Genomic DNA, 12,641 nt, shown 5'->3' on the forward strand with positions numbered 1-12,641 from the left:
TGTGTAAAACTGCTTAATGTTGTAAAGTTAGGGGCAAGTGAAGGCCCAATATGTCATCCTCTTATGTCATTAATCATATTCATAAGGGGCATTCTGATGACAATATTTTGACCCATAACTACTAAACTACTGCTACTAGTAAGCAGCTGAATTCAATAGTAATTAATCACATTAACTATGATGGCTGTTTTTTTTCTATTTGTCATACAGGGTATGGTTTCTAGATTCAGCCAACTGCAACAAAAGTAAGAAGCCAATACTTTACTGTATACTTATAAATCATCATACCTGTATAGTTTCTACAGTGGGAACAAAAGTGCCATGTAGGCCCTGGGTAAGGGAGAAGTGTGCATTTGTCCTGGCTCAGTGAGATCAGGCAGAAAGTTTCCAACTCTCTGGGGACCACCAACTGCTATAGTTCATGTGGATGGTGTGATTCCTCCCCTCCCCCCCAAACAGTCCAGTTTCAGTGGCTGGTGCAAAGTAGAGATAGGCAAGACTGTCTCTCCTGGCTCTTCTGCTGTGCTATGAATCCCTGCAGTAAAGTCTGTAGTCCAGTGCAAACAGTTCTCCTTGGCTTCTTCTTCACTGTGCATACTCATAAAGTCTAAGTAGAATTTGGCCAGATATTTTTGTTGTAGGACAATTTCCTCACTCAGAATAAGAACACTGGACTTCAACAAAGTCAGGTAACTGCCCAGCAGTACCTGAGAGGTAAGTCTGAGGGGAAAAGGAGTCCAGGAGCTTTGTCTCTACTTTTAGGAGGCCCTTTTAAAGGTGTAGGAGCAAGTTATCCTGAAGTGATTGGAGACTGGGAAGTGCAACAGAAGACCAGGCTGGCTAGAAAGCCATCTCTTCCATGAGTTGAAACTCAAAAAGGAATCCTATAAAAAGTGGAAACTTAGCCATTGTGCTAGGGAAGTGCAAGAAAAGGGCATGCAGGGGGGAATTTAGGAAGGCTAAGGCATTATTTGTGGTGCAGCTGGCAAAAGACATAAGCAGGGATCCTGGTTTTCTCTGATTTAAAATCCCCAATTTGGGGGTAAAAAAAAGTAACCCCAAATCCACATTTTTCCATGATTTAAATGAAACATCACTAATATATAGATATAGATTTGGGGTTACTTTTTTACCTGAGAATTGGGGATTCTTTTACAAATCAGAGGAAAGCAGGATCCCTGATCATCATGCTCAATGAGTAGACATCAATGGTTCAATGTCTAGTTGGGACAAGGAATTAAGTAAGGTTTCCCAGGGGTTTATTTTGGGTCCCAGGTATTAATAGCTTCTTAAATGATTTAGATCATGGGATCAAATGCACACTTAGCAAATTTGCAGATGACACGAAATTGTGTGGAGTGGTAAATACTTGGGGGAGTAGGGCTAGGATCCAGAATGACCTGGATAGGCTGGATAAATTATCCACAATCAATCATATAAAATTCAACAAGGACAAGTGCAAAGTCCTGCACTTGGGAAAGAATAATTACATACACAAATACAGACTGGAGAATGAACAGCTAGGCTGCAGTACTGCAGAAAAGGTCCTCCGGGTTACAGCAGACCACAAGCTGAATTTGTGCTAAATGTGCTCTTTGGTTAACAGCATTCCCCTTCACAGTGTCTGAGTGTAATTATATTTTAAAGCAGTGAAAGAAAATACGTAGCATGTTGTTGCTTAAGAGTTCAGTGTTACCCATATTTATAGCCCAATGAGGACATAGTGTATTTTAGTTTTTATCTCTTTCTATTTATCAGTTTTGATAATGCTGGATACATAGAAAACTCTTGAATTAATAAGCAGTTCCCACTGGTGACATTTTTCAGTAAATCACTGTCTATTACTTATATACGAACATGATCTTTGAATTGTTGCCTGTTCATAATGAGAATTAAATGTAGTTGATAGCTTAATCTGTAAAAATGATTACAAGAGACCTTTTCAATAACTTTATATTTCAGGAAAGTCTTTTGTATTACCACAAATATTGTTATAAAATACTATACTACTAAATTTTGGCATATTACAAAGCCGTTGCTATAATTTGTGAGTGCTTTTATTATAGCTGTATCTTAATGCCATCGGTTTTATGTAAATAATCTATCTGCTTTATGCCATGGCACAATAGATGGAACACCAAAAACATCCTTCAACATGCTACAAACTAAAGCAATAGAGATGAATATGGTGATTAAAGTTATAATTTAGAGATTCTCCTTAACTCAGAAGACTGAGGAAGTTGGTGAATGGGAGATGCTCCCTCAATTATGGAGTGTTTAAGTAGAGACAAAAGGATTTCATAGGCTTGTTTACAATAAGAGTTGTTTAGTTCTTGCAGTGGTGTACCATGGGGCCAATGCCTGCATTTGTGTCACCCCCATCCAGGGATGATCCGAGCAGGGTGCAGAGCCCCCCTCTCCTGCCCCATGGCACTTCTGCAGGGAAATTGACATTGTAGTATGCCAAAGGAGGGGCAGTAGCTGGAATTTCCAGCTGTAACAGGTAAAGTACCATACAACCCACTGGACAGGAGGGTGGGACACACACCAAATGCGGAAGGTGCTGCAGCCTCTCAGCCCAGCTGGCACCCCCCAACCCAGACCAGTGCCCAGAGGCCATGGCCCCCTTCCGTCTCCCCCATTGGTATGCCACGGAGGTATTATCATTCTTGCTTGACTCTCTTTATTGAGCCTGATGAACACTATATGGTGTCAGCAGTCAGATACAAACTAGGGCTGTGCAAAATTTCACTGGGTGTTGCTGTTTTGATGCGTTTTGAGCTCAAAACAGAAAAATCAAAATGAAACAAAAAGCTTTGAAACAACTTCAAAATGAAACAAGTGCACTTGAAACATTTTGAAACATTTTGAGTTTCAAAGCCAGGCTTACTTAGCTTGAGCACCGGTCCCATGTGGCAGCGGCAGCCTCCTCTTATCTGGTGCGTAGATTCAGGGGTCTGCACCCCTGGGAGGGCTGTGGGCCTGTGCTGGACTCCTCCCAGGGGTGCAGGCCCCTGGATTTGCATGCTAGATGAGAGGAAGCTGCTGCTGCCATCTGGGATTGGCACTGGGCGTGGGCTGCACCCAATGCTGGGGAAGATAGCTGCTGCCGCTAGCCTCAAGTGGCAGCAACAGCCTCTTGTCATCATCTGGCACACAGATCTGGAGGTCTGCACCCATGAAAGGAGTCTGGCACAGCCCTGCAGCCCTCCTGGAGGTGTGGGACCCCAGATTCGCACATGGGATGAGAGGAGGCTGCTGCTGCAGGCAAGTGTCATGAGTTTTGCTTTGTACAGTTTGAGGTGCAGTTTCCCAGAAACCTCTGCATCTATCTCTTTGAAACTTGGTGGGCTTTGTGCCCTCACAATGGGCTGCCATCCCTGTAATTTGCATCTGAATCAGGCAGGAAATGACAATGTTTAGGCATTTTTGTGATCCCCCATTACAGCCTATGGGCGAAACGTCAAAACGTGTCAAAACAGTGAAACAGTTTTGACAAAATGAAACAGAACAGTGCTTTGAAATGAAATGAAATGATGAAATGAAACACTGTCCCTTCAAAACGGTGAAACATAAGTCAAAACAAAATGGTGCTGTTTCGCACAGCCCTGATACAAATCTATGGCTCAATACACAGACCAGATGATTTTCTGAAAGTATTATTGGCTTATCCCTTATGCCTGATGAAGAGTACCTGTTCCCAAAAGCTTTCAAATAAAGATTTTTTGTTTTGCAAAATTGTAGTTGGTCTAATAAAAGATATCACCTCTGCCATGAGTTTTGATTTCTTATTGGCTTACTGAAGTTCACCCCTGGCAAATTTCTGGTCACCAGCACAGCTATTAATACATTTACATATATGTTCTAGCTTGCTAATATGTGACAGTTTATTAAAATTTCAGGATAATGACACTGTGAAAGGGACAAAGGAAACTTAGATACAAGATCCTGGGAACTCCCGGTACTAAAATCTGATGATAGGATGAATCTCAGTAATTACATCTCAAATACATGGGATCAGGGGGCACTAGCTAAGCTTTAGTGTATCTGTGTTCTTATGTGGTCTGAACAGATCACTGGGATATGCTGAGACACAGTCATTGGGATCTACAAGTGCTTCCATAGAGCTTCCAAAAAGAAGTGGACATGGACTGGTCCTAACCAACTGTTCCTACTTAAGTACAGAAAATAGAAGTGTGGTGATAGAAGTTATAATTTAGAGAGGGTCCCTAAGAGGAGATGAAGGGAGAATGTAATTGAGAGCTAGCCCCCCAGTTACAGAACAGTTAGAGCTGGGAAAAGGGTCTGCAGAGGTTGCTTATTGCCCCACAATAAAGTTCACTGTTGTTTAGTGAGTCTCCGCTTCAATGTCTCTATTGATAAACAGGCAAATCTAAAAGGAAGGGTGGTAGGAGATGACATTGTGTGCATGAAATAGGAATGATGCAGCAAAATTATAATGCTGTTGTGGGACTCTGGAGACCTGTGTTTGCTTTTAGCATGGGATAGAGAATCCCTGGGTAGCTTTAGGTAAATCAATTACTCTATCTCAGCATCCAAGTGTCTCACTTTTCTAAACTGGTATAATAATGCTTCCAAATTGTAGCGAAATATTATGTATGACAATCACAGAAATGGCAGCCAAATAAATACCTTGATAGAGCAGTGGTGTGTATATGTACACAATATTTTTGTTTTTCCCCAGTTTTGCTGCAGCATTCTTAATGCATACTTAACTGATTATCATTATATCTTTTTTTTAGAAAAGTAACTGAAAAGAACAGGAGCAACTACAACCCCATTTTGAACTGTGGGAATCATCTTTAGGTAAGGTTTACAAAGCAGCTTGTTATGTTGTTTTCTTCCAGCTCCCTTGGTGTCTTTATGTCCTCACTCCATTCCTAACACCATCTGCTACTTCTTACGTGATTCATCCCTGAAACCTAAGCTGAAATCCCTTCACATCAGCACAGCAAGCATGCACAAAAGAAACAACTTTTTTCTATAGCAGTGGAAGCACTTCAATTACAAAAGCATCACTGAAAAAGCACTTCCCAGTGACAGCCAAAAAATCTTCAATAGTCATGGTGACCTGAAAGAACTTAGTGTAAGCTCTGTTCTTTTCTAATATTAGCTCTGCTTCTTCACCAGTAGATACAACATCATTTTATTAAGGATAATCCACAAAATAATCCATATGTACAAAATGTATGGATTGTTACTTCAAAGTTACTACCCATGGAACTTCCACAAACAACTTAGGCCTAGGTCCACCCATCTTCCTGTCTGCCCTGCTCCAGGAAAAAGAAAAAAAACCCAAGACAGTAAAGTGCAGTCACCATCCATAATTCAAATCCTCACCTCCTTTCATCCCATCTGCCATTCCATCTTCTTTCTCCTTTTAAATACAGTTAACTTCCTATTCTATTCTATATGGAAAAGTTCAGAGGTTCAAAAAGCCGGATGCAAAATTGGTTCAATCTTCTAAGCTGCATAGATTTAACTGAAAAGAAACTGAACTCACATTCAGTGTTTGGGTGGCCAAGACATGCAGAAGCCTGTACTGGCTTCAGCCAGGTGCCTGGGAGCACTCATGTGCACCATCTCTCATGGCCACACTGCCTAAGGCTGCTGAACCCAGTGTATCAGCAATCCAGGCCTGATTGGCTGCTGGACACATGCCCCCATCTGCTGTTAGTCTCGGGATAGCAACAGATATTCAAAAAGTTGGAGCCTGAATTGATTCAATCCTTGCAGGTTAGTCTAACTTGGCTAGGCTAAATCAGTTTTGTAACCAGACAGTCATCCCAGAAATGCAGGCACATGCCTGCAGTGGCTCAGACTAGAAGCCAGGAGGTGCTAAAGCAGCTCTCCTTCCTTCCACAGTATGGAGCTGAGGTGGCTGTAGCCAGGCCCTGGCAGAAGCTCTGAGTAGCCCAGCAGGGAACTGATAACAGTGTTTATCACCCAATTAAGAAAACAATACAGGGACATTACCAGATACTTGTTGATTCTGCTTGTTGATTCTACCTGTTGATTAAGCTCAGGCCATAGCCAGCATGTGGTCTGCTATCTAATACACAGACACCTCCTCAGGAAGGCAGAGGGGAGGGGGGAATTCCTGCTTAGCAGGGAGTGGTGAGGGAGAGAGCAGGGAGTTGCAGCCATGGAGCAGAGGGGAGGGGCAAGCCCTGCTGTGCAGGAGAGAGCCCTGCTGAGCCCAGAGAATGTGCTGGGATGCTGGGGTTGTCCGGTTTATCTTAAACCAGCAAGGGGTCTGGGACAGACATTGCTTAAAGCAGCTTGAGCCAAATCAGTTAAGTCTGATACTACATTCAATCAGGTTTATCTCAAACTGCTTTCAGCCATTCTCAGACTGGTTTATGTGCACTGAACAGGTTATGTTTTCTGTTACAGGTTTAAACCAGTTTCTGATCATTTAAACTGGTTTATGTGTAATGTCTGTCCCTAGCCAGGAAGAGGAGAACCAGCAGGCTATCTCTCCCCACCCCCACTAGATCCTACAGCTGGGGTCTGTCAAGTGTTGGGGGGAAAGGCCCCACTGGGGGGGGGGGTTTGCCCCCCTCTGCAGCCCAGATCTGGGATGGGACAGCTTCAGTTCCAGCCCTTCCCCAACCAGATGGTGTAGGAGGGGGTGGGGCTGGGGCGATCCTAGTCTGGCTCAGGACTGTAGTGGGGGAAAAGCCCTTTGGTGGGGGTTTCCCCCCTGCCAGGCAGAAGCCAGAACGGGGAGCCAGTGCCAGGCAGGGTGCCTCAGCTGATCCCAGACTGGCTCACTGTGCTGCAGGGGGGAAGGGCAAAAATCCCCCATCATCAGGACTTTCCCTCCACTTGTGGTCTACAGATGAGGGTTGGGGGGGGGGGGCTGGGGACCCATTCCCCTGCCCTCTGGTCCCACCAGGCTGACAGGCACAGGCAGGAAGTGGGCTAGGAAGCAGAGGCTTTAGTTCCTCAGCTCTGTGACGGTTAGGGGCAGGAACAACCCAGCTCTGCTGGAGAAGATAGCACAGCCAAGGGCTGTAAAGCATTCTGGGATGCTGGGTGGACTAAGAGTTAACTTGAGCTGGAAGGGTATCTGGGACAGAAGTTCCATAAACCAGTTTAACCTAAATCAGTTAAGTCTGATACTACTTCCAACCTGGTTTATCTTAAACTGGGTTTTGCAATTTTGGAAGTGGTGCACTGGAAGTATATGCACTGAATTTTGGAAGTGTATGCACTGAACTTCTATTCTGTTATAGGTTTAAACCAGTTTCCAATCACTTAAACTGGCTTATTTGTAACTTCTGTCCCTAGCCTATAAGCCCAACTGTGCCCAGCGATATTAGAGAAATGAACACAGTATAAATATTGCAACCCCCTGCTTCAACCAGACAAGGGACCAAATTCTTACAAATAACAGTTTTGAACAGCAGCAGGCACAGCAATGGGGTATGCCATGGTGGTGGCTTTGAGACTGTTTTCCATTGTATTAGTAGTAGGGCTAGAGTGTTTTTGCAGCTGTGATGGTCCAGGAAATATGCGAGAAGCTTTAGGTTTTTGGGTGATATCTTATATTGGACCACCTTTAATTTAGTTAGAATAGATGTTAGACAACTTGGGCACAGGGTCCCCTTCTTTACATGTCAGAGAAGCAGGTACATCCTAAGTCAAATATCAGATATAATATTACTTCGTGTTTAACTTCATATAGAAATAACAAAAGTAATGTGAACAAGGCTTGGTTGCCTAGAGGCTGTGGGCTAGATTTGGCCCATGAAGTGTGTTGGACCCAGCCCATGTAGGCACAGGAGATCAATAGCACAGAGTTCGCTCTTGTGCATCTATCTTCTCAACCCTGTACTGTGCCAGTGATCCCCTCTGCAGCCCTCCCTGCATTCTCTCCACTGCCTGCACCCCAGGAAAAGAACTGAATGAATCTGTCCCTATTGGTATTAGAGATGGGAGAGGTGGCAGCAGGTGGTTTGGGTGCTACGGAGACCCTCAGCAGCAATGGGGATAAAAAGCCTGTGGCAGTGGGCAGGTCACAAGTAGCTCTAAAAGGTTGTTGATCCCTGACTTAAAGGAATGGAGGACTTCTTTAAGTTAGAAGCCAAGAAATGTGATCAGAAGTAGCTTCAGACCAAGAGAAGTGCAATTGATTAAATAACCTAATTGTGGAGAAGAGCAGGACCATACAAAAGGAAACAGTATTTAGTTCTTGCATAGAGAGGATAATAGTGACATAACTGAAATTATAACGAGCCTTGGAATCATTGTCCATGTTTGGTTCATGGTGTTGAGTGTCCAGTAACATCTAGCCCCCAACTTCTGAAAGTGCTTTATAGTTTTCCTTTGAGTACAGGTACTATGAGGTCAGAAATGGAGTGAAAAGTGTTTTCTTACAGGTGATTGGGTATTTCTGTCCTTTATCACAGTCATATTCAAGGGATATGTGCAAAACATTTTACCATGAGTCATTGCAACTTGTATTAAAATTGTTTCTTTAAAAAATTGTTTAAAAACAGTTGAACAAAACATTACATTGTGCTTCCCTGTCAGCCTGTTGCTTTTATGGGAGGTGCAGTTTAGATTCTTTCAATTGTTTGGCCTCCCAAGGAGATCACCTCATGCCATAATTTCTAGCTAACTTAGGTGAGATGACTCTAGGTGGATGATGGGGGCCAGATGCAGAAGACAAACTGGGAGCATCTACATGTCTTGCTATGGTGATGTTGTTACTGTGCCATGATTTAGTACATCCTTTTGGAGTAACAGCCTGCACTGCACCGTACGCGTGTATGGTTATTTTTAGCAGCTAATTTGCCATGGTGGCGCGCTATATCAGGGGAGTGCATTGCTATGACAAAGTAGCTGCTAGTCACGTGTAGATGCTGCAGATGCTATGCCACTGTAGTGCATTGCTACGGCAACATAGCATCACATTTAGATGCACTCACTGGGACATAAAGGGCACATCTATATGTGACGCTGTGTCTCTGTAGTGATTCACTAGGGTTACATAGCATCCATGGCTGTCCACATGTGACCAGCAGCTACTTTGCTGCAGTGGTGCACTCCCCTGCTGTAGCATGCCACTATGGCGAAGTAACCGCTAAAAATAACTGTGCACAAAAGCACGGTGTAATAGTGTCGCCATAGGGCAACATGTAGATGTGCCCAAAGTTCCCCAAAACACAAATCCTATGAGGTTATGTTACTAGGGGAATAATACAGTTTCACACTGAACTGATTTGCAAAAATAAATGTGTCAAGTCTGGAGCCTGTCAGTGTTTTGTTTTGATTTTAAAATGTCAAAATACTGTTTCAACACTTCTGTAACTGCTAAAATATATTGATGTTTAACTTTTTGCCCTAATTTGGGAGGAAGACAAATAGTGTTCTGAATTTTGCTTAGCCTAGTACATTATGGTCCTAGAGAACTGACATACTTCCTTATCCCTGGGCATGCCACAGTACTGCAGCTTCAGTTTCTGATTTGCATGTGCTGCCACATCTGTCCTGTGCCACCTGGACACTCGTAGATGCAGGTAATTAAGTTGTGGGGTTTTTTTTTTTAATTTATTTTCTTTCAGTTTACCAGGTATTTCCGTGTCTTCACTCCTAGCACCATCTGCTCTTCCTTACACTGTGTTGATTGAATGATGGTCTAGAACAAGGAATAGTTGTCCAGGATTACACTCAGAAGATATCTATTGGTGTGACTGTTTCTCAAATGTTGGTTTTCTATGTCTCTGAGGCACAACATATGTCAAGACAGACTTTTTATATACTGAAATATCTGAAAATAAAATATCTGAATATTTGAAAATAACATTAACAACAACAACAATAATAACAACAGCAGTGGGAATAATAACATTATCATTAATAATATTAATAACTGTTAAGAATAAGAATAAAGCATTACCCTGAAAAATCACAATATATCTTGGGTTCTTTCTGTTTCCTTTTTGGGTTTTTGACCCTTTTAAGTCTCATTATTTTCCATCTTTTCCCCATAGTTATAAGTTTTATTTCTTTAATGAAAACTAAGGGGTCTGCCTTCGGTCTGACACCATTTAATATCTTTATTAATGACTTGGAGGAAAGACCTTTCATCACCAAAAAGTTATAGACCAATTTCCTTCTTCAGCCTCACTTACAAACTACAAATGTCTTATCCTGCAACCAGGTATCCAGGTTGTAGCCATATTGGTCTAGAGGCAAAAGGAATCAAAACTCATGGCAGAGATGATATCTTTTATTAGATCAACTATATATTTGCCAAAAATGTCTTTATTTGCAAGCTTTCAGGCACAGGCACCCTTCCTCAGGCATAGGAGATTGCAAAGAGTGTAAGAGTTCTCCTAGGTAGAAATGAAAATTCATATTTCACAGGAGAGCTGCAGGTGTTGTAAAGTCTCCTGTTTGGAACAGTTCATTTAGTGCAGATTAGGCTAAGAGAAATATTAGAAAAGTCTTTTTATCTCAAAGTTCCCTAGTGTAGCAAACCCCCCAGTTTTTTCTTTTTTTTTCTTTTTTTGTATTTATTTTAAAATGCATTCCCTCCCCTTCCACAAACATTTCTGACCTTTTTTCTCCCTCTCTATTTCCTATAGATAAGCATAAGTGAGCTCAGACTTAGGATAAGCTTTAAACATTTTAATTTTGGTAGCATGTTTTTGGTTTTGGATATCCACCGTTTTATATTGTATTATTATAAGGTTTGTATTAATTTTTACTGTTGTATATTGTATTATTATAATTTTTGTATTGATTTTTATTGCTTCATATGGATATTGTATGGTTTAGGCCTGTGTTTGTAAGTGAATCAAAGTCATGTCAAGGTTCCGTTTTATATGTCAAGCCTTCATCTTCTGTCCTCTACCTGGGCATCCCATGTTGCAACTGTATGAATCACATACCCCTCCCATGTAAATTGGTTCCCAGATGAATGAGAATGATTGGGAATGATTGAAATACAATGGTAGCAGGCCTCTACTGAATGGCCTGTAACGACTGGGCCATCACCTCACATTGATTCATCCAGGAACCACAGACCTCACCCAGGAACAGAGACAAGACCAGCATTTGAAAGACAAAAGGCCCTGCAAAACCAGCAACTCTCACCATTATAGACACCTGAAACTGCACATCCCTTCATGGAGCACACATGCTCAGTATGCCAGGGGCTGACCCTTGCCTGGGCATGCCTCCTGTCACTAGGGTCACACAAGGTCCATCCCTATAAAAAGGGGCAGTGAAGACAGACCTAGAGGGACACCCTCTCCATCGGGACCAGCACCATGCCACACCACCTAACCTATCCACCCAGAGGCCCTGCCAGCGACCCCGCTCTGGACAACACCTACTGGACAAGGACCCCTTTCCAGCCTGGATAGGTAGATATTAACTGCATACCTCCTCCTACAATTTGGACTCTATCTCTCTCTCTCTCCCCTTCTGGACTTCAGTGGACTTCAGCCCCTGCACCAAGCCTCTCTAAACCCTGCTGCTGTCAGGTTTGACCTAGAAACCACTACACATAGCCCAAGCAAAAGTCTCTGTTATGTAACTAATGCCCATCTGCAATGATAAGGAGAAGACAGTCTTAGATAAAGGAGGCTTGAAAACAAAAGCAGAATTAGTGGACTAGGGCAAAGAGCTGATTTAAATATTAAGATTCACACCCCTAGGTGGGGAGAAAGTATGCTAATGAAACATACATGTATGGAAATGAGATACATAGCTAAAACACAGGTATAGAGACATGCTCAGTAAAGAACTCCTTGCGTCACTCCCTTATAACCAATTAGCAAACAAGAATGCTTATGAAGGTCCAATACTCCTGTATAAAAGATGCTCATAATTAAGAATCTGTGTGCTTGTTACGTGAAATTATTCCGCTTGCACCTTGTATTGCTAGCAATAAATCTTCTTTATACTCTCACCCCTGGTATCTTTATTGGCTTTTGCATACCGGGCACGATCCCAGACTTGAGCTGGGGCTCAACAGTTTTTGGCGACCCAGATGGGACTGCCTTAGATAACTTTGCCCGGACTAGCTGACAACCAGACACAGCTCTTCCTTATCAAATGTCAGGCGCGCCCCGGGATCTCTCCTGTCCTTCCGCCTGCTGCTTTTACTGTGATTTTCTGCTGTCCATCTCTCTGTTTTCAGGCTTTCCCCATACCTTCTGTAATCCTCCCCCCCCCCCCACCTGCAGCTTCCCAGCTCCTCTTAGTTGTCCTGCAATTTTCTCCAGCTCCCAGCACCTACTGCTTCTCCCTGCAACTTCTCTAGCTGCCCCAGAGCCATCCTCTGGCTCCCCACACCCAGAGCCCCTCTTTAACACCCACACTTTCCCTTAGTCCCATTTTCCCCTTTCCCCACCTACCTTTAAGCTCCCCCGTAGCTCTGGCTCCAGACCCAGCTTCTGTGCCTGCATCGCTTCCCTGTTCTGCGTGCTTTCGGTGATGTCTTTTAATCCATTAAGATTAATTAACCTAAAGTTACCCCTGCTTTAAGCTCCCCCGTAGCTCTGGCTCCAGACCCAGCTTCTGTGCCTGCATCGCTTCCCTGTTCTGCGTGCTTTCGGTGATGTCTTTTAATCCATTAAGATTAATTAACCTAAAGT

General features: G+C 43.0%; 1 long non-coding RNA gene across 1 annotated transcript; it reads left to right on the plus strand.

Moving 5' to 3' along the window:
- Positions 1-208: 208 nt before the first annotated feature.
- Positions 209-10,210, plus strand: LOC112549427. The gene is made up of 4 exons (XR_003092833.1): positions 209-245; positions 2,387-2,503; positions 4,764-4,827; positions 9,597-10,210. It is a non-coding gene; the product is annotated as an uncharacterized LOC112549427 (long non-coding RNA).
- Positions 10,211-12,641: the final 2,431 nt, after the last annotated feature.

Source organism: Alligator sinensis, unplaced genomic scaffold, assembly GCF_000455745.1.
Source record: "Alligator sinensis unplaced genomic scaffold, ASM45574v1 scaffold46_1, whole genome shotgun sequence".
NCBI classification, from domain to species: domain Eukaryota; kingdom Metazoa; phylum Chordata; order Crocodylia; family Alligatoridae; genus Alligator; species Alligator sinensis.